The sequence below is a fragment of the Chanodichthys erythropterus genome, chromosome 4 (genome assembly GCF_024489055.1).
Source record: "Chanodichthys erythropterus isolate Z2021 chromosome 4, ASM2448905v1, whole genome shotgun sequence".
Taxonomy (NCBI): Eukaryota; Metazoa; Chordata; class Actinopteri; order Cypriniformes; family Xenocyprididae; genus Chanodichthys; species Chanodichthys erythropterus.
The window spans coordinates 25,678,926-25,700,726 of NC_090224.1; positions in this window are offsets into that span (position 1 = coordinate 25,678,926).

Consider the following 21,801-nt stretch of genomic DNA (forward strand, 5'->3'; position numbering starts at 1 on the left):
CATACTAAGAAACTATGCTTCTAACCACAGGTCGAAAGCTGTAGCTCCAACCACACAGCTTTGTGATGCTGTTTGCGAATGTTCATTGGAACTATGGTTTCGGGAAACATAATCGTTGAACTATGCTGGTAATGATGGAACTTAACAGTCTACTGAATCTACCTCTTTCTGTTATTCGCACACATGAACACACTCTGTAATAATTTCAAAAGTAAACCAAAGACAATTTGATATTTGATGCTAATCTTCAAACTGACTTTTTAGCCTTCCACCCCTGTTTAAGACTACAGCACCCAGGATCCTTTCACGTTATGACCTTTTAACCTCCTCAGGCCTTTAATCAGGATAAATCTTCCCTAAAGACAATAGGGCAAACAGTCATTAACCTCTGCAGAAGTGGCGCACTGGTGCCTGACAGGAATAATGATCAGACAGGCCTTGATTTACAGTTTTTTTCGATTGCTAAACGACAGTGGGCACAACTGGAGTCACATGTGCAAAACTCTAACTACAGTCTGCACAGCAGCAGTTCATGTGGACCAAACTCTAGTTCGTTTTTCATTGCTTGAACACAGTTTTCAAAACTCTACACACTTATCCCATGACTTTAACCACAACCTGCACAACACTGTGGATTTACAGCACTTTGTTCAAATGCTTACACACTGCTATCAAAACTGTGAACCACACATTCAAAACAGAATAGATTTCATCCTTGTGCCTTTCAAACACTGCTGATTGCAATTTTGCAGGATTAGCCCCTCAATTATTTGTTCGAATTACAGTATGTACTTTTAGTTTCTACCTCTTTTTTGTCATTACTGTAATTCTGTAAATTACTACAGACTATTGAAGCAAACTGCTCATTTTCATTTACCTTAAAGAACTGTTATGTTCTAAAAATTTAAATAAATCATGTGAAATAATGTCACACTTTTCTTTGAAGAAAATATTACTTTGTATGAAGTCACTGAAATTGTTCAAAATGTAAAGATGAAAAGTTTGTATTTTCTGTGTTGGTGTTTGATGCTAGTGTTTTTACGGTAACACTTTAGAATACTGTATCGTACTTACTGCATAACTAATAAGGAATTACTGCAGAATTAATCGGTAGTTCTTCATTAACACTCAAGTAACTACTATTAACTACTAAGGAATATGTGTTAACTAATCAGTATGTCATAGCGTTTTTTTAATTGTGTTAAGTAACTATTAGTTAATCAGTAACTAATCAATTCAGTCATGCCTCCTGAAGAACTACGATTAAGTAACTACTAATTCAGCTTCAGGAGGAATAACTATTAAGTAACTATTAATGAACTGTGAAACTCAGTATCAGGTTATGGCCCTTTCTTCTTTACTACTAATGTTAGTTGATTTACTTAGATTTATGCCTACTGTACTGATATATATATATATATATATATATATATATATATATATATATATATATATGCTCTGCAAATATTGTTAAACATTCGTTCCTTTGCGCCACTGTATGTTTCTGTCGGTGGGTGCTATAATGTTGCACGTCTTGCATCGCATGCAGGTCAAAGTTTGAGCGCACACATGTAATATCTGTGAGTTTTGTAATATCTCCCGTTTTGCAAGAGAAAAGGGACTGGGATTCCAACTGTCAGCGGAGAGGTACATCGCTCTCGCATTATAACAATGCGCTGGCGACACTTAAACTAAACACTGTAGATACCACATTAATGAACTGTAGAATTAGAAGAAAGTTGTTTATTCATTTATGTTTTTTAAACGAATGGTGAATTCTTCGTGTTTTTCCTCGTGCTTGACCATTTCCGTGGATGGCGCTTGAGAGTGTTAATTTTTTTATTCAAGTGTTGTCTGCAACCAGAAAATCAGGATGGATCCGTGACCTGCCAATACCTCAGGTATGTTTATGGCCTTATATATATTTTGTGTCTGTTTTTACTCAAGATATTTCACATTACTATTATAAAGTAATGCCAAATGAGTTCTGTATTTAAGGCAATGATCATTACCACATCATGCTCAAAGAATTACTTCAAACCCACTGATAATTAATAAAGAATTACCACATCATTTACTAAGAACCTGGAACAGTATTCTAAAGTGAAAACAATGGGAACCCATTGATAATTAATGAAGAATTACCACATCATTCACAAGGAATTACTAAGAACATGGAACAGTATTCTAAAGTGAAAACAATGGGAACCCATTGATAATTAATGAACCCACTGATAATTAATAAAGAATTACCACATCAATTACTAAGAACCTGGAACAGTATTCTAAAGTGAAAACAATGGGAACCCATTGATAATTAATGAAGAATTACCACATCATTCTCAAGGAATTACTAAGAACCTGGAACAGTATTCTAAAGTGAAAACAATGGGAACCCATTGATAATTAATGAAGAATTACCACATCATTCACAAGGAATTACTAAGAACATGGAACAGTATTCTAAAGTGAAAACAATGGGAACCCATTGATAATTAATGAACCCACTGATAATTAATAAAGAATTACCACATCAATTACTAAGAACCTGGAACAGTATTCTAAAGTGAAAACAATGGGAACCCATTGATAATTAATGAAGAATTACCACATCATTCTCAAGGAATTACTAAGAACATGGAACAGTATTCTAAAGTGAAAACAATGGGAACCCATTGATAATTAATGAAGAATTACCACATCATTCTCAAGGAACTACTAAGAACCTGGAACAGTATTCTAAAGTGAAAACAATGGGAACCCATTGATAATTAATGAAGAATTACCACATCATTCTCAAGGAATTACTAAGAACCTGGAACAGTATTCTAAAGTGAAAACAATGGGAACCCATTGATAATTAATGAAGAATTACCACAACATTCTCAAGGAATTACTAAGAACCTGAAACAGTATTTTAAAGTGAAAATATCCCTGTGCATAAGTAATAAAGCCTAAAGTAGTACTAACATAAAAAATTTAATTTTACTTTAAAAGATGACACATTTTAAGAACATTTACATTTATTGCAGTGTTAATAACATTAAAAAAAAAAACAAAAAAAAACATCTATTTCCATACAACAAAACAATGAAAAAAGTGAACACTAAAACATGAAAACAATACCAAAATTTTACATCAGATTACTAGGAACTTACCAAATATAACAACAAAAGAAAGCAAATATGTGTATGCCTAAACTTCAGCTTTCAGCCAATGGTTTTCTAATACATCTAATTCATGTTATTTTTTTCTGGCAAAAGTCAACAAGCATGCCATTCTTCTTTTTTTCCTCGATGATGCTTCGAAGTGGCTCCCTTGTGCACATTTCTTTGCACTGTTTGGCAAACTCTGACAGTTTCTGGAACTTTTCACGCAATGTCTTGTAGGCTTCAGCATCACAATACTCCAGCTCTGCTATCGCTGCCGTATCCACAACCGTTTTTCGATCCTCCCCACACTTGTGATATGACATATTGATGTCCTAAGACACGAAACGATCGTTTTTTGTGAGAAACCGAACGGTATTTATATCATTTTTTAACTCTAGTACACCACTATGTCCAACTGCCTTCATCCTTCCATGACGGAAGTGATCTCTAGCACACGTTGAAGTCTACGCGCGCGACATCACTTTCGTCCAGAATGCAATTTGACCTTATTACAGTTTTTTTACAATCGCTAGGACACATTTCTCAATATTTAAGCCACTTTTTCAGAACTCTTCACACAATTCTCCTAACCAACTTTCATCTTGGCACAGCAGTTAATTTCACATTCAAAATGCACTAAATCTACCAAAACACTTCATACATGTCTCAAATCAACTCATTCTTCCAGAACACTAGCAAAGGTTTTCACCCAGCAAACACGCTTTGTCACTTATAAAACATCGACCTAAAAACACTAACATCAGTTAGCAATATACAATGTTTTCGTTTTTAAAATTTCTTAACAAAACAAGAATGACACTCTCTACTGCTTATAATTCACTGCAGTTTGTTACATGGTCCATGTTTACATTGCAGAACAAAATTATTCCTAAGTTTCCCCTTTTGAGTTGATGGTAATGAAATTTAAAAACGAATGCTTGTGTAGGTGTTCAGTTTCATCTAATTGTTTTGATAGTATTTGATTTTTTTTTAGATTCAGAATATATTTCATAACTATATTACTGTAGAAATGTAGCAAATTGCTGTCTTATTCAGTTTTGTTTTATGTTATTGTTTTGAACTCAAGTTTAACAGTTTTGAAAACAGTATGTAAGCATGTGCAAATTGGCCTGTACGTACAAAGAGTTTGGGCAGTTGTTGTGTCTGAGTGAAAAAGAATTAATGAAATTTGAGAGATGTAGTCATTGAATGCATTTTGTGCCAAAGCAATGATAATTGACCCTCAGTTTAACCCACATAGACTTTGTTGTGCTCACTGTGTGAAGAGTTTTGCAAAAGTGACCTAAGTATTGAGAAATGTGTCCTAGCGTCCGTAAAAAACTGCAACATGGAGGATGAAGGCAGTTGGACATAGTGGTGTATTAGAGTTAAAAAATTATATAAATACCGTTCGGTTTCTCTCAAAAAACGATCGTTTCGTGTCTTAGGACATCAATGTGTCGTACCATAAGTGTGGGGTGGCTCGAAAAACGGTTGTGGATACGGCAGCGATAGCAGAGCTGGAGTATTGTGATGCTGAAGCCTACAAGACATTGTGTGAAAAGTTCCAGAAACTGTCAGAGTTTGCCAAACAGTGCAAAGAAATGTGCACAAGGGAGCCACTTCGAAGCATCATAGAGGAAAAAAAGAAGAATGGCATGCTTATTGACCTTTGCCAGAAAAAAATAACATGAAATAGATGTATTAGAAAACCATTGGCTGAAAGCTGAAGTTTAGGCATACACATATTTGCTGTCTTCTGTTGTTATATTTGGTAAGTTCCTAGTAATCTGATGTAAAATTTTGGTATTGTTTTCTTGTTTTAGTGTTCACTTTTTTCATTGTTTTGTTGTATGGAAATAGATGTTTTTTTTTTTGTTTTTTTTTTAATGTTATTAACACGGCAATAAATGTAAATGTTCTTAAAATGTGTCATCTTTTAAAGTAAAATTACATTTTTTATGTTAGTACTACTTTAGGCTTTATTACTTATGCACAAGGATATTTTCACTTTAGAATACTGTTCCAGGTTCTTAGTAATTCCTTGAGAATGTTGTGGTAATTCTTCATTAATTATCAATGGGTTCCCATTGTTTTCACTTTAGAATACTGTTCCAGGTTCTTAGTAATTCCTTGAGAATGTTGTGGTAATTCTTCATTAATTATCAATGGGTTCCCATTGTTTTCACTTTAGAATACTGTTCCAGGTTCTTAGTAGTTCCTTAAGAATGATGTGGTAATTCTTCATTAATTATCAGTGGGTTCCCATTGTTTTCACTTTAGAATACTGTTCCAGGTTCTTAGTAATTCCTTGAGAATGATGTGGTAATTCTTCATTAATTATCAATGGGTTCCCATTGTTTTCACTTTAGAATACTGTTCCAGGTTCTTAGTAATTCCTTGAGAATGATGTGGTAATTCTTCATTAATTATCAATGGGTTCCCATTGTTTTCACTTTAGAATACTGTTCCAGGTTCTTAGTAATTCCTTGAGAATGATGTGGTAATTCTTCATTAATTATCAATGGGTTCCCTTTGTTTTCACTTTAGAATACTGTTCCAGGTTCTTAGTAATTCCTTGAGAATGATGTGGTAATTCTTCATTAATTATCAATGGGTTCCCATTGTTTTCACTTTAGAATACTGTTCCAGGTTCTTAGTAATTCCTTGAGAATGATGTGGTTATTCTTTATTAATTATCAGTGGGTTTGAAGTAATTCTTTGAGCATGATGTGGTAATGATCATTGCCTTAAATACAGAACTCATTTGGCATCACTTTATAATAGAAATGTGAAATATCTTGAGTAAAAACAGACACAAAATATATATAAGGCCATAAACATACCTGAGGTATTGGCAGGTCACGGATCCATCCTGATTTTCTGGTTGCAGACAACACTTGAATAAAAAAATTAACACTCTCAAGCGCCATCCACGGAAATGGTCGAGCACGAGAAAAAACACGAAGAATTCACCATTCGTTTAAAAAACATAAATGAATAAACAACTTTCTTCTAATTCTACAGGTCATTAATGTGGTATCTACAGTGTTTAGTTTAAGTGTCGCCAGCGCATTGTTATAATGCGAGAGCGATGTACCTCTCCGCTGACAGTTGGAATCCCAGTCCCTTTTCTCTTGCAAAACGGGAGATATTACAAAACTCACAGATATTACATGTGTGCGCTCAAACTTTGACCTGCATGCGATGCAAGACGTGCAACATTATAGCACCCACCGACAGAAACATACAGTGGCGCAAATGAACGAATGTTTAACAATATCTGCAGAGCATATTATATATAAATATATATATATATATATATATATATATATATATATATATATATATATATATATATATATATATATATATATATCTCAGTACAGTAGGCATAAATCTAAGTAAATCAACTAACATTAGTAGTAAAGAAGAAAGGGCCATAACCTGATACTGAGTTTCACAGTTCATTAATAGTTACTTAATAGTTATTCCTCCTGAAGCTGAATTAGTAGTTACTTAGTCGTAGTTCTTCAGGAGGCATGACTGAATTGATTAGTTACTGATTAACTAATAGTTACTTAACACAATTAAAAAACGCTTTGACATACTGATTAGTTAACACATATTCCTTAGTAGTTAATAGTAGTTACTTGAGTGTTAATGAAGAACTACCGATTAATTCTGCAGTAATTCCTTATTAGTTATGCAGTAAGTACAATACAGTATTCTAAAGTGTTACCGTTTTTACTCTCAGTGTGTTCTGAGTGACAGTGTATGTTATCTCAGTGAGAATCTCGCTGTCGTGACAATAACGCAGTGTAACTGCACCGTCATTGGTTCACTCATGAGAAGTTGTTGAACCAATGGCCTGTGGCGACAAAGCACGCGAATATTCCCGCCGAAAGGGGCGGGGTTTAGTGCTAAATAAGCCGGCATTTCGCCATAGGATTTCAGGCCATATCGACTGAAGCGACGACCTGAAGCCGCAGCCTCGTGGCACGGCAAGTAACGCAGTACTCGTTCCGTATCTCAGGGAACCGAGGTTACGTTAGTAATCGAGCACGTTCCCTTTCGATACTTCACTCGTACTGCGTATGGGGAACGAATTCAACCACGCCGTGCCAGGGCAAGGAACGACTGGGCAAGTTTGGGACGCCCAGAGGGGCCCACGAAACTAGCAGGAAGGCCGAAGCCATCGAACCCTTGGTTACACTACAAGAGGAGAAACTCCTGAGCCGGTTGAGGCGGAGCTCAAAGAGGCCGCTGCATCACACCGAAAGGACCCGAGTTTGCAAAGTCGGAACGTCTAACTGGTAAAATCTGACAAAGGTGGACGGCGAGGACCAGCCGGCCGCCTCACAGATGTCTTTGATAGAGACTCCACTGGACCAGGCCCAAAAAGAGGCCATCCCTCTAGTGGAATGAGCTATGAACAAACAGCTATGGCGTCGACAATCCAACGCGAGAGGCATTGCTTAGAGACCGGAGACCCTTTGGTGCGGCCACCAAAGCAAACAAAGAGCTGATCCGATAGCCGAAAAGGCTGCGATCGCTCTACATAAGCCTTCAATGCCCTAACAGGGCAGAGCAACTCCAGCTCTTGCTCTTCTGGCGAGACAGGGAGCGCAGAGAGGGAGATGACTTGTGCTCTGAACGGAGTCGAGAGCACCTTGGGGACGTAGCCATGCCTGGGTTTCAATACGACTTTAGAGTCGTTGGGCCCAAATTCAAGGCAAGCAGGGCTCACAGAGAGGGCCTGCAGATCGCCGACACGTTTAACCGATGCTAAAGCCAGTAGCAGAGTGGTCTTAAGCGTCAGGGGCCTGAGGTCAGCTGAACGCAGCGGCTCAAAGGGAGGTCCCTTGAGAGCCCTAAGGACCATAGATAGGTCCCAAGTGGGAACAGTGAGGGGACGAGGAGGATTCAATCGCCTAGCGCCCCTCAAGAAACGCACCACAAGGCCGTTTCTGCCCACCAACTGGCCAGCGATAGGAGAGTGAAACGCTGCAATGGCTGCTACATAAACTTTGAGCATTGAAGGGGCTCGCCCTGAATCCAAACGCTCTTGGAGGAAGGATAGTATCGGGGATACGTCACACTCCATTGGATCTATGTTGCGTGCAGAGCACCAGTCAACAAAGATAGACCATTTCTGGGCATAGAGATGCCTCGTGGACGGAGCTCTTGCCTGAGAGATGGTATTTAAAACGTCCTCAGGGAGGTTAGCTGGCTCCCGTCGAGGGACCATAAGTGCAGAGCCCAAAGTTCTGGCTGTGGGTGCCAAATTGTCCTGTTTGCCTGAGAGAGAAGGTCCCGTCTCAGAGGAATGGGCCACGGGGCTCTTGTGGAGAGCACGAACAGCTCTGAGGACCAAACCTGGCTCCTCCAGAGCGGGGCCACCAGGAGGACTCTGTGTTTGTCCTCCCTGATTCGTCTGATAACCTGAGGAATCAGAGCGATCGGGGGCAATGCGTAAAGAAGGGTGCTGGGCCAATGGTGGGCCAGCGCGTCGTCCTTCTTCGAGAAATAAGTTGGGCAATGACAGTTGCCTTCTGAGGCGAAGAGGTCTACCTCTGCCTTCCCGAAGAATTCCCATATCTTGAGAACCGTCTGGGGGTGGAGCGCCCACTCGTCTGAGGGGACATTGCTCCGAGACAGCATGTCTGCTCCCAGATTGTTTCTTCCCAGAATGTGTGTCGCCCTGAGCGACAGAAACCTGGGTAGAGCCCATTCTAGAAGGCGCTTTGTCAGCGTGCACAAGCAGCTGGCCGAAAGACCTCCCTGGTGATTTATGAATGACACCACTGTCATGCTGTCCGATTGGACTAAGACGTGGCGTCCCATCAGATGAGCCTGAAAGGAGTAAAGGGCACGTATCACTGCCAGCATTCTGAGGCAGTTGATGTGAAGATGGCTCTTTTGAGACCATTGTTTCCGTCACCTTCCGGCAACTTTATCTTCAAGTTAACTTCGTTCCAGAACCCAAGCGAACGCTTCAGCGCACTCCTGACAAAATCATCAAGAATCTTTAGAATCCACCGCATCTGGACTTATTCAGCAACCAAGGTCAATGCAAGTACCCGTTTGCAGCATTTAGACGCCTTTCCAAGTTATTGTGCCCCTTTTAAGGTGACCCTGATTCTTTGATGTTTCTTGCTGGTTGTGGTTAACTGTTGTAATCTTGCCATTCTCTCTTCTTTCTCTCTTTCTTTACTTTCCTTCACTTTCTTTATTTGGTATATATTTTTTTCTTAGTTTAGTTGTGTGTGTAGCCTAACGTAGTTTCTTTTATTAAACCATTATATACACACTTTATTGTCTCTGTGTTGATGCTCACAAATCAAAGTCTCTTAAACGTTTTGATCTAGCTACATGCTATTACCCTGCTAGTACTTCTTGGCCAGGAAGATAATTTGTTTCCTAGAATTGATAACTGATTATGCTGTCTGTTAGTTGGACGAGCTGATTAAATAATCATAAAATTTATTCTTGTCACAGACACATCAGGTTCCAACGTCACCCAACCACAACGCTCACTGTCTCCAGAGTACTGATCACCGCCACCTGCACCTCATCACTCCACTCATTAGCAGCACTATAAACCACACACGCACACAGCACTCTATGTCCGGTCTCGTTTGCATCTACTCATTGTTATGCTTACCTCAAGGACTCCTCTCCGTAATACTCACCTGTCTCCAGCGTGCCTCCTTCCCTCCGTGTGCCTCGTCTGCTGTGTGTGTGTGTTCCAGCCAGCTCCCAAGTTCTCCAGCGATCTCCAAGCTCCAGCGTGTATCCATCTGCAAAAGAAAGGACAGTAACTATACCTCATATCACCAGCTCTAACCTCTCTGCAACCAGTTCACTCACCTGTGTGTGTTCCTCTGCTCTACTGTGGTCAAATAAACAACCATTACCTGTTACATCTGTGTCTGTCTCCTGTATACCGTAACAATTCTGCTACAGTCTAAAATTAACCCAAATATTTATAATTAATTATAATTAGTTATAATTAATTATTCATATTTTTTTTAGCTAATTTGCTACATACCGTCCACCGAAGTTCAATGGGGTGGTGCATACCATTGACAGCCCCAAGCAGAGTTGGGTGATGAAGCTAGAAGTTCAATCCCTCTTAGCGAAGGAGGCCATAGAATGTATTCTTCCTCAAAAGAGGGAGGCTGGGGGAGGCCGTTCCTGAGGTTCACTTTCAGGGGAAAAGGGTACCAATATCAGGTTCTTCCATTTGGTCTAGCTTTGTCCCCTTGCACCTTCACAAAGTGTATGGATGCAGCACTGGCTTCACTGAGACTACAGGGCATTTGCGTACTCAATTATTTCTATGACTGGCTCATTCTAGCTCAGTCAGAGGAGATGGCAGCTCAGACTGGAGAGCGGTCATGGAGGGCCACTTTACCAGAGGTCTGTGGAGAGGGCATAATCTTTTGTGGCACATAAATTGCCTGAAGATGATGGCTGTGTTTCTAGCCCTGAGGCACTTCCTTCTAGACCTCAGGGGCCATCATGTTCTAGTAAGGACAGACAATACTTCAGTGGTCTCCTATATAAATCGGCAGGGGGCCTGAGGTTTCACCCTCTGTGCAGACTGGCACATCAGGTTCTTCTGTGGTCCCAGGGGAAGCTGCCCTCACTCAGAGTGATGTATATCCCCCAGGACCAAAATTTGGAAGAAGACATTCTGTTGAGGCAGGGGCTGAGGGCCGGGGAATGGACGCTCCACCCTGACACAGTGGAGCTGATTTGGAGGAGGTTTGGCCAAGCAGAAGTGTGTGGGGGGTGGACTCTGGTCATCCCGAGTCTGGTTCTCAGACATCATAGCGCCCCTAACAGGCACCCCTTGGGAGATCCCCATCAGACAAGACCTGCTGTCGCAAGTCGGGGGTCTAATCCATCAACCTCGGGCCAGAGCTGTGGAAGCTATGAGTCTGGCCCTTGAGGGGGACCAGCTTCTGAGCACTGGTCTCTCAACTGAGGTTGTTTAGACCATTCTAAACTCTAGAGCTCCCTCCACAAGGAAACTTTATGTTTTAAAGTGTAATGTGTTCACTTTATAATGCAGGGAACAACAGTTGGACCCAGTTAACTGCCTAGTGGCATTAGTGCTAGAGTTCCTTCAAAGCCATTTCTCTGATGGCCTTTCCCCATCCACGTTTAAGGTCTATGTGGTGGCCATAGCTGCCTTCCACATGTCTTTAAGCGATGGCCCCCTGGGAAAAACACCCATTTATTGTTTGTTTCTTTCAAGGATGAGGCCTGTTGTCCAAGCCAGGGTTCCTGTTTGGGACCTGACAGTGGTTCTTGAAGGATTATCCCTGGCACCCTTTGAACCCTTTGATGAGGTGGAGAAGTTTCTCTCTTTCAAAGTGGCCTTCCTGCTGGCTTTTACATCTCTTAAAAGAGTTGGGGACCTGCAGACTCTTTCTGTTGCTCCCTCTTGCCTCAAGTTCACTCCTGGGAGGGTCAAGGCCATTCTCGACCCTAGGCCGGGCTACGTGCCCAAAGTGCCATCGAATGTGGCACAGTCTGTTATTCTAGAGGCTTTTCATCCTCCACCACATGTGTCGGCTGATCATGAGAAGCTACATTTATTATACCCTGTTAGAGCCTTGGAGGCCTATATACGCAAGTCCTCAGGTTGGAGGTCAGACCAGCTACTTGTGTGCTTTGGGTCATTTAAGAAGGGTTCCCTTGCCTCAAAGCATACAATTAGCTGGTGGATTGTGGAGACTATCTCTTCAGCATATGAGGCGCACAATTTGCCCTTATCTCTCTTGATCAAAGCCCACTCAACTAGAGTAGTGGCATCCTCCAAGGCCCTATTATTGGGGGTTTCCTTTCAAGAGGTCCTGAAAAGTTGAAATGATCCCTTTGGAAGTGGGGCAGAAGGACAGTTGTTACTGTTATTATTTAAATGAATAATAATTACTATTAAAAACAGCCAATAATAGTAATAATTCAATCTAATTTGTCAGTAAATACAGACATTTTTTTGACAGAGGCTTCTACTTGGTTATAAAGTCTACATTATTTATTTGTTTTGTGGGCATGCAAAATAAAACACTTAGTGAAGTTCTTAAACGTAATTTTGTGAGGAGTGAACCCAACTAATCTTTCAGTTAACTCTCGGAGCATAAGCAGCCTCTCACCTTTCTTTGGCATCAGCTGTTTTGGCATCCTTCCACCTCCCCAACTCCTCTAACATAATTTAGGCATTTTGCTTATCTTCCAAGCATTAGTAGTTCCACTGGGGGGTATATATCTAAGCTCAAGTTGAAGCTGCTTCCTTGAGCCCCTCCGCTGCAGACAGCAAGTCAAATATGTTTAACCTTAATAGCTTAAAGATTGTATGGGCAAACAAACTTGTGAAAAAATATAATAATTATCTCCGAAAATGTGTGTGTACATGTGTGTGGAAGGAAGACTTGACTTACTTTCTAAAAAGATATAGTGGTTGTTACACTCATGATTACATTACATTTATTCACTTGGCAGACACTTTAATCCAAATATTATATTATTATAGAGCCAAATATTAAAGTCAGCTTTGGCACTGAGGGTGGTGTGTTGCTTCTGATATATGAAGAGCTGTTGTGTTAGTGGGGTGCTGGGTTTCAGTTCAGCCTGGTTCTGTCACGGTTCAAGTCAAGTCAAGTCACCTTTATTTATATAGCACTTTTTACAATGCAGATTGTGTCAAAGCAGTTTTACATTGATAATTGGTATATAATTTTTCCTTTTAAAGAATAGTGTCAATGCAGGCAGATCAAAAGCACTGTTGAATAAATGTCAAGGATACTGTTGAATATCAAATGTCAAGTCAAATTAAATTAAATTAGGGCTGGACGATTAATCGTATTTTATCTGCTTCTCTCGATTGATTTTAAATAATTGTCACGATATTGGCCCGCTCTATGAATATGAACATAATTTGGAAATATTGGAAGTAATATTAGGAATTTCGCTATTTTATCTTTTGAAGTTCCTAAAGGTTTTACCAGTTTTCATAATGTTGATCAGCTAGACGTAAAGCTTTGCTTTACGAATTTGCCGGGCAATTTGAATCTGGTTTGTCTTATTGCAAACGAATTGTGTTGCTTTAAAATCTAATGTGAATACATATTACAAAGCACTCACCAAAACCATGTTTTGTATTGATTTACCATCTAACGAAGCTATCATAGTTGGTTAAATTTAAGTCTTTGTGCCACCTACAGGACTTTTGGGTGAAGTGTAGGTTGGTAAAGAACTTGCAAAATAGCCATAGTTACATTACTCTTTTGATAGAATAAACATGATTAATAATCGTGATTATAATTTTGAGGAAACTGTGGCACTGGCTGTCGTGTTGATGATGTCTTCACAATGGATGATCTAGTCGACTCGATCTCTGCTGATACAGGGCTGCGTTGTGGTCGTGTCAAGGCACAGGTCCTCGGTCTCATCTGGAAACGGCCACGAATCTGGTTGACTGCGGCAAACCTCGGGATAAACAGAAAGACTAATATTAGCGTAGATGCCATTCTTTTTCTGATGTAACAAGTACATCTGGTGTTATAGGAAGTGTTCCTGGTTCCGGCTGAACTAATTTATGCAGCCTAATAATCCTTTAATGGATTTGAAAATATAAATATATAATGTGTTATGTGTATGCCAGGTTAAAGAGATGCGTTTTTAGTCTAGATTTAAACTGACAGAGTGTGTCTGCATCCCGAACAATGCTAGGAAGGTTGTTCCACAGTTTAGGTGCCAAAAAGGAGAAGGATCTACCACCTGCGGTTGATTTCGATATACTAGTGCTGCGTCCGAAATTGCATACTTCCCTACTATATAGTATGCGAAAAACAGTATGCGAGGCGAGTAGTATGTCCGAATTCATAGTATTCGAAAAACAGTAGGCGAGAAGTACCCGGATGACCTACTGCTTCCGCCCGAATTCTGTAGTAGGCATTCGATGGACGCTGCGCTATCCCGTGATGCCACAGGAGAGAGGATTCTTCATAATTCAAAAATGGCGGAAAGCGGCGATATGCAGCTCATTCAAGTCCTTCAGTACCTCAGGGAAAAACTGTTTATTGTGGTTAAATTGCACTTGTTTAACATAATGTAAGTAAACGGCTGACTTATTGAAAGTTTAAACAATGTAATGAGAAGATTAAGAGTCGGTTGTAAAAAGATGTTTAATCATTATTACTGACAGCACATCAAGCTAACCAACAGGTCGAGATAACGTTACATCCGCTTGTTAACACTGTTTTATTTAACGGAGACGTTCGTTGTTAAGCAGTTTAATGAGATTAGAAAACTTAACGGACAGCAACATTCAGGCAGCAGTAGTTTATAGGGCTCACAGTTTGTAGGTTTTTTTTTTTAGAATATGTATATTATTATCATTGTATTTATTTGTATATATTGTATATAATATTTAGGCCATGTTGTGCATTTCTCTCGCCCTCTCTGTCTATCTACACACTATTTATATATAATGTATTCAAGTTTGTTTATTGATTCATGTCTTTTGTTTCTCGTGTATTTTTATATGCATTCATTTTAACAATAACTTGCTTAATTTCGTTGCTTCAAATCAGCCTCTGTCGTGATATTCACAGATGTATTTTTATTCTGAGGTAAAATTTCCTAGCTAAATAGGTGATTATACTTTGACATATTTAAATTTGCGCGCTGTTGTGACGACGCATGACAAGTGACAACATTAACATGGCGGATGTAGTACGTCCGAATTCCATTCATACTACCCATATTCATACTATATAGAACATACTGTTTTAACGGTCGGGAAGTACGTTCAAATTCAAATGTAGTACCTACTCATGTAGTATGCGATTTCGGACGCAGCCTAGGTATTATCAACTGGCCTGAATTCTGAGATCGCAATAAAAGGACTATGATGCATTAAGAGCTCGCTTAGGTACTGGGGGGGCTAAACCATTTAGTGCTTTGTAAGTAATTAACAAGATTTTAAAATCTATTCGATGTTTAACAGGAAGCCAATACAGTGAAGACAGAACTGGGCTAATATGGTCACACTTCCTAGTTCTAGTAAGGACTCTAGCTGCTGCATTTTGTGCGAGCTGTAGTTTATTTATCAAGTAGAGCGTTACAGTAATCTAACCTTGAGGTCATGAACGCATGAACGCATTTTACAGATGCTAGTAACATGGCCTTCAAAGAGCACACCCAGTATCGGTATCAAAGAGCACACCCAGGTCCCCAACTGACGACGCAGACTTAACAGAGCAGCCATCAAGTTGTGGCAGAACGGAAAAGTCCGGGTTCGGATGCCACTTATTTACTTTCACTTTTAATGCATGAAAGGGAAAACGGGGGCGTACATATCAATTAGTGAGGGAAATGAACATAAGGTGAAGCTCAGCCACCGGAAGGGACGAGACGTCACAAGTGAACAGCTGAGTGAGAGTGGTGGGAGAAAAGTCGAGTGTGTTACCGTGTGGGACGTGACTCATGTTCCTGTCGGCCGCTTCCAGACCTGCTGCACTGATAGGGTGAACTGGTGAAAAGTTGTAAAGTTACCAAGTTACCTTCACGTTAAAGCATCGCTAAGCCGTCCAAATGGGAAAGCCAGTCGGTACAAGGATCATCGTTGAGTCCACTACGGTCCCTAGACACTCTTCAATAGCCCTATGATCAGCTGAAAATGGGTCAGTGACGCAAAGCCATTCATTCATTCATTTTCACAAACAATCTAGCACACGCGCTCTCCGACACAAACACACACACACACACACACACGCACATATACAAACGGACGGAGTCTTATTGTTTATATTTATGTTGTTTTTGTTTTTGATTCCCCTGCTACGAACTACCTATTTATTGTTTTTTCTCACATGGACAAAGTTGGGTTTTAAAACGGACATATGTATCCAATGTTGCGAAAGCCATGTTAAAGAACTCTGACGTATCTGCACGTATCTTAATACAAACCACGAACAACGAGTAATTAGAATAAGTAGCGGGGTCGAAAATCATTTATCTGTTCTTTGTTTTGTTGGTTGCTGATAATATATACATATTTATATTTTGTTGTTGTTTTTTTAATTTTTATTTTTATTTTTTATTGTGTCAGTATTGTTCTTTATTTCGTTTTGTATCAAACTAAGTTTTTTTTTTTTTTGTTGAGTGTTTTATTGTGTAGTGCTTGAGTGGGAGAAAAAACAACCGCAAAAGACTGTGAATATTTTGAGTTTGTTGGACGTAACGGGTGGTTATTTGAAGCTATCCTGTTTTTTTTGGTTTTTGGCAGGCCTATACCTGCCTGGTGCCTGAACAAGTGTGATTAAAAAACAATTTACTGAACTCTAAATCGTGAATTGTTGTTTTGGGGCCCACCACCGCTACAGAGTGGCGCCCGAACAGGGACTTGAACTGTGAAACTTGAATTGAAAAATCATGAACTCTGAATGTGAAACATGAACTATGAACCTGGAACTGAATCATGATTTAAACTTTGCTTAAAAAAAAAAAAAAATCAGCAATTGTTTTTTGTTTCTTTTTTTTGGAAATGCAAATACAAAACTGTGAGATTGTGGTTGAAATGAAATACTGCTCATTGTTATTTTCTTTTTGATTTCATTGTGGATAAATGTGCAGATTACCCTGCATAACACAAATATTTCTATGCGGGCTGTAGTCCTTATGTCCACATCCCTGTCCTATGTAGCAGTGTTGGGATTAGATTTCATTTTCCTGAGTGGCCTCCAACTTAATGTTGCAGACAGGAAGTACTCCTTCAAATTCCTTATTCTATCAAGTTAATTTACTTCTCTTTTGGGTGAAACAATTGTGTGAACAAATTGGAAAGTGTGTAACTGAAGAAATTACAAAAGGGTAATTTCTAAAAGTTGGTGGAACTGTTTATTTAACCTTGTAGTTTATTATTTTGCCCCTTTTTGAACATTGTGGTTTGTTGTTTTGCCCCAGTTTGTTGTTTTTCCCAACAAAAAAAAAAAAAAAAAGGAAAAAGAAGAACACAGACCCAGTTACCCATTTACTGATTTTTATTTTACACATAGTACACACTTACATCAACATGACCTCCACACCTTCTCCATCTCCATCCATTTGTGTGGATATTGATGTCCCTGAAGTGGAAACTCCCATGTGGACATCAACAGCCCCAAACACCCCTTTCCCTTACACCTCCATTATGCCCCAAACTGGCCCCACTGGAACCAGTGTGCGGTTTGCCACTTCCCCCTTGACTGTTAGCACTCCAGTACAAACCCTTACCTGGGAACCTCCCAGCGCAGACCGTATGCAGCTTTGCTCATCACCTGAAACTTCTCCTCCATCTTCTGTGGGACAGCAGGATTTGCCTTGTGAACTTCCCACACCTGGCAGAGGAATTCAACATCTTACCCAACAAGTAAAAGGAGATTTGGACTCCTTAAAGGAGTCTTGCCAGAAACAGGAGAGTGCAATTAGTCAACTTACCCAGGAGGTAAAGGACAAGTCTTCTCAACATACAACAAACATTTCCAATATGGTAACTAAGATGGCGGACAACCAGCAACAGTTACTCAAGCGCATCTCTGATAACAAACGACACGTGGAAAGTGAGATGGATCAATGGACCAAAGCTACCAAACTTATGATTGCAGATGAACTGACAAATGTGAAGACTGCCCTTGTATCTGAGGTACGTTTCTTGGTTGAACAGCTTCAGGTAGAAATTCAGAAGGATCTTAAAGTCATGCGCAAGAACCTGCAGACTAGTCAAGATGAACTCTACAAAGATCTTCATCAGTGTAAAAAACAAATGGAGGAGCTTAGCACTAACTCTCAAAAATTCCAATCAGACTTGACAAAACAATTTGAAACCGAAAGAAAAGAGTTGACGGATCAACCAAAAGAGGTGTCCTTGTCGACACCAGTTTCCCTTTCCTCACCACCGAGCCCAGAAGTACATGCCACCACATCTTCCACTGCTACGGCAGCAAAAAGTGATCATCTTCGACTAACATTCCCCAAATTTGGAAGGCCATCTGATGATGCAGACCCTTTAAGTTATTTAACTCAATGTCAGGACTTTTTGGCACTACACCCTTTGTCAGATGTGGATCTTCTGGCTACTTTTCGCACAGTCTTACATGGAACTGCTTGTGACTGGTGGGAAGTCGCTCAGTCTTCCATTTTCTCCTGGACTGAATTCAAAGCAGCTTTCCTCTCTGCTTTTCTTTCAGAGGACTATGAGGACGAGTTGGCAGAGCGAGTCAGGACTAGGATTCAAAGAGAACGAGAACCTATCAGAGATTTTGCTTTCTCCTACCGAGCATTGTGCAAGAGATGGAAGAGCACATTAACAGAAGGTGAAATTGTAAAAATGATTTTAAAAAATATTAGACCTCACCTCGCCAGTCAACTCCGTAGTCGGGTGTCTACGGTGGAAGAATTGGTGAAGTTGGGTCATCAATTAGAAAAGGACTACGAGCAGCAACTCCGGTATGATGGAGGCATACACCCTAAACAACAGTCTATGGCACCACGACCTCCTGTTAATCGCTCTATGGACAAGTCCCAAGTTCAAGGTTGGCGGTGTAAAGGGCACCATTCCCCAGGGAACTTTCCTTATTTCACATGTCTTTCAAGTCAACCATCCCATCAGCCTCAACCCTCTCACAACAAACGACCTCCCCAAAATCCAAAACAGAGTGGGTTACCCTCCCACAACACTGTCTCAGCCACAACTGCATCACCTCTTGACCACAAACAGTTCACAGTACCTCAACAGCTAGTAGTCCCTGTCACCATTGGCACCTGGAAAGGTAAAGCTATCGTGGACACTGGAGCTAGCTATACTCTTATTCATGAGATTTTATGGAAGGATCTTACCCCTCAAGAGAGTCTCCATCCCTGGACCTTAGGGCCTCTATACCTAGCAAACGGCGAGGCTGAAGTTCCACTTGGGTGGATAAATGTGCAGATTAACCTGCATAACACAAATATTTCTATGCGGGCTGTAGTCCTTATGTCCACATCCCTGTCCTACGTAGCAGTGTTGGGATTAGATTTCATTATCCTGAGTGGCCTCCAACTTAATGTTACAGACAGGAAGTACTCCTTCAAATGTGCTTCGGAGGAGCAATACTACTTCCAACTGGGACAAGCGAGTATACCTGAGAGTAGAGTTCCCTGCCAACGAAAACCAAAGAAATGTAAGAGTTCCCAACAAAATCTTTCCTTACTAAGTGCTGTGCCTCCTTCACAACCTCTACGGGCATCTCGAGATGTAGGCACTACCACTACAGAGGATCAAGTCTTAATTGCAAATGCAGTGAAAGAAGCGACTTTACCTCACAATGATGAAGTTCAGCTACGCCACCTCTTGGAGTCCCATCAAATGGTGTGTACGCGCTGACCTGGACGTACGACTGTTCTACAGCACTGCCTGTACACTCGTCATCCAGTACCCATTAAACAACGGCCCTGTCGGCTCACACCTGCAAAGCAAGCCATAATAAAGGAACAGATTGAAGAAATGTTAAAAGCTGGCATCATAGAACCCTCTTATTCAGCATGGGCATCACCAGTTGTCTCAGGTTCTGTGTTGACTATAGAAAGGTCAATGCCTTCACCGAGAGTGATGCATATCCAATTCCTAACATCACAGAGATCCTGGAGTCGCTTTCTGGTGCAGCCATTTTTTCAACTCAACTTTAACAGCGGTTACTGGCAGGTACCCATGGAACCTGAGAGCAAGCCGAAGACAGCCTTCATCACATCAGGGGGGTTGTACCATTTCAATGTTATGCATTTTGGTCTGAAAAATGCCCCAGCAACCTTTCAAAGGCTGATGGAGATAGTTCTGAGAGAATTGCTTGGAACCATATGTTTCGTCTATATTGATGATATCATTGTTTACTCACCATCTATGACCCAGCATTTCCTCGACATCCAGACCATCCTTCAACGGTTGCAAACAGCTGGGTTGACAATAAACTTAAAGAAATGTAAGTTTTGTCTTCAGGAGATCAACTTCCTTGGTCACGTAGTGAACGGACAGGGGATTACCGCTGACCTAAGCAAAGTGGAAGCAATCCGCACCTATCCAGTTCCACGTAATCTGAAAGAAGTCCAACGCTTCCTAGGATTGGCTGGATGGTACCATCGATTCGTGCCAGACTTCTCCAGGATCGCTGAGCCTCTCAACACCCTAAAAAAGGAAGGACAGTCATTTCAGTGGACTTCAAAATGCCAACAAGCTTTTGAGTATTTAAAGTCATGCCTTACATCGCCACCTATCCTTGGACACCCTAATCTCCAGCTTCCTTTTACAGTGTACACTGACGCAAGCGACACTGGTTTGGATGCTGTGTTAACTCAGCGGAAAGAACAAGGTGGGGAGGAAGTGATCGCTTACGCCAGTAGGACTCTAAATAAAGCTGAGACACACTATTCTACCACCGAAAAGGAATGTCTTGCAATGGTATGGGCTCTGGATAAATGGCAGCATTATTTAGAACCTCGACTGTTCACAGTAATCACCGACAATTCCTCGTTGCAATGGGTGATGAGTTCCACAAAAACAACCAGTCGACTTATCAGATGGGCTATTCGACTACAAAGATATGACTTTGTGATGGAGTACAGGAAAGGGAAGTTGAATGTAGCACCTGATGCTCTTTCATGAATGAACTACCTACCTGGGTGTAGTGTGTACACCAATCAGAAAGAGGAGTCAGAGTTTCCAATCACCCCGGAAAGCATCTGGGAAGAACAACATCAGGATCCTGAAATTGGAAAAATATTTCAGGCATTAGCAAAGAATTAACTGGCAGAGAAGGAACAATATGCAGTTTTGGAAGACAAATTGTATCACACCACTCATCTGATGGATGGCCGAGTCCATTACCGTGTTGTCATTCCCAGCAGCCTTGTACCCAAAATTCTACAATACTATCATTCCAATCCCGTGAGTGGACATCTTGGAATTTTCAAGACGTATAAGCGAGTACAGGATGTTGCCTACTGGTCTAGCATGTGGACAGATGTAAACATGTTAAAAGGTGTGTAAAGTGTCAAACTCTTAAGAGTGACAACAAAAAACTGGCAGGAAAACTTCAACCAATTACTACAACACGACCCAATGAAATGATGGGAGTAGATGTAATGGGCCCACTGCCAAAGAGCACCAAACAACATTAGTACTTACTCGTCTTTGTTGACTATTTTTCTCGATGGGTCGAGTTATTTCCTATGCGGCAAGCCACTGATCAGACTATTGCTGAAATCTGGCGGAGAGAAGTGCTGACTCGATGGGGTGTGCCTGATTACATCCTGTCAGACAGAGGAACCCAATTTGCTTCTGCAGTATTCACTGAGTTGTGTGCAAAGTGGAATGTAACACATAAATTAACCACTGCTTACCATCCGCAAACGAATATGACCGAAAGAGTCAACCATACTCTGAAGTGTATGATAGCTTCCTTTGTAAAAGATAATCACAAAGGTTGGGACCTCTACCTTCCCGAGTTTCGTTTTGCACTCAATACTGCCGTTCAGGAAACGATTGGAATGACGCCCGCTGAGCTCCATCTGGGCAGGAAACTTTAGAGTCCTGTGGACAAATTGTTGCATGGACACAACC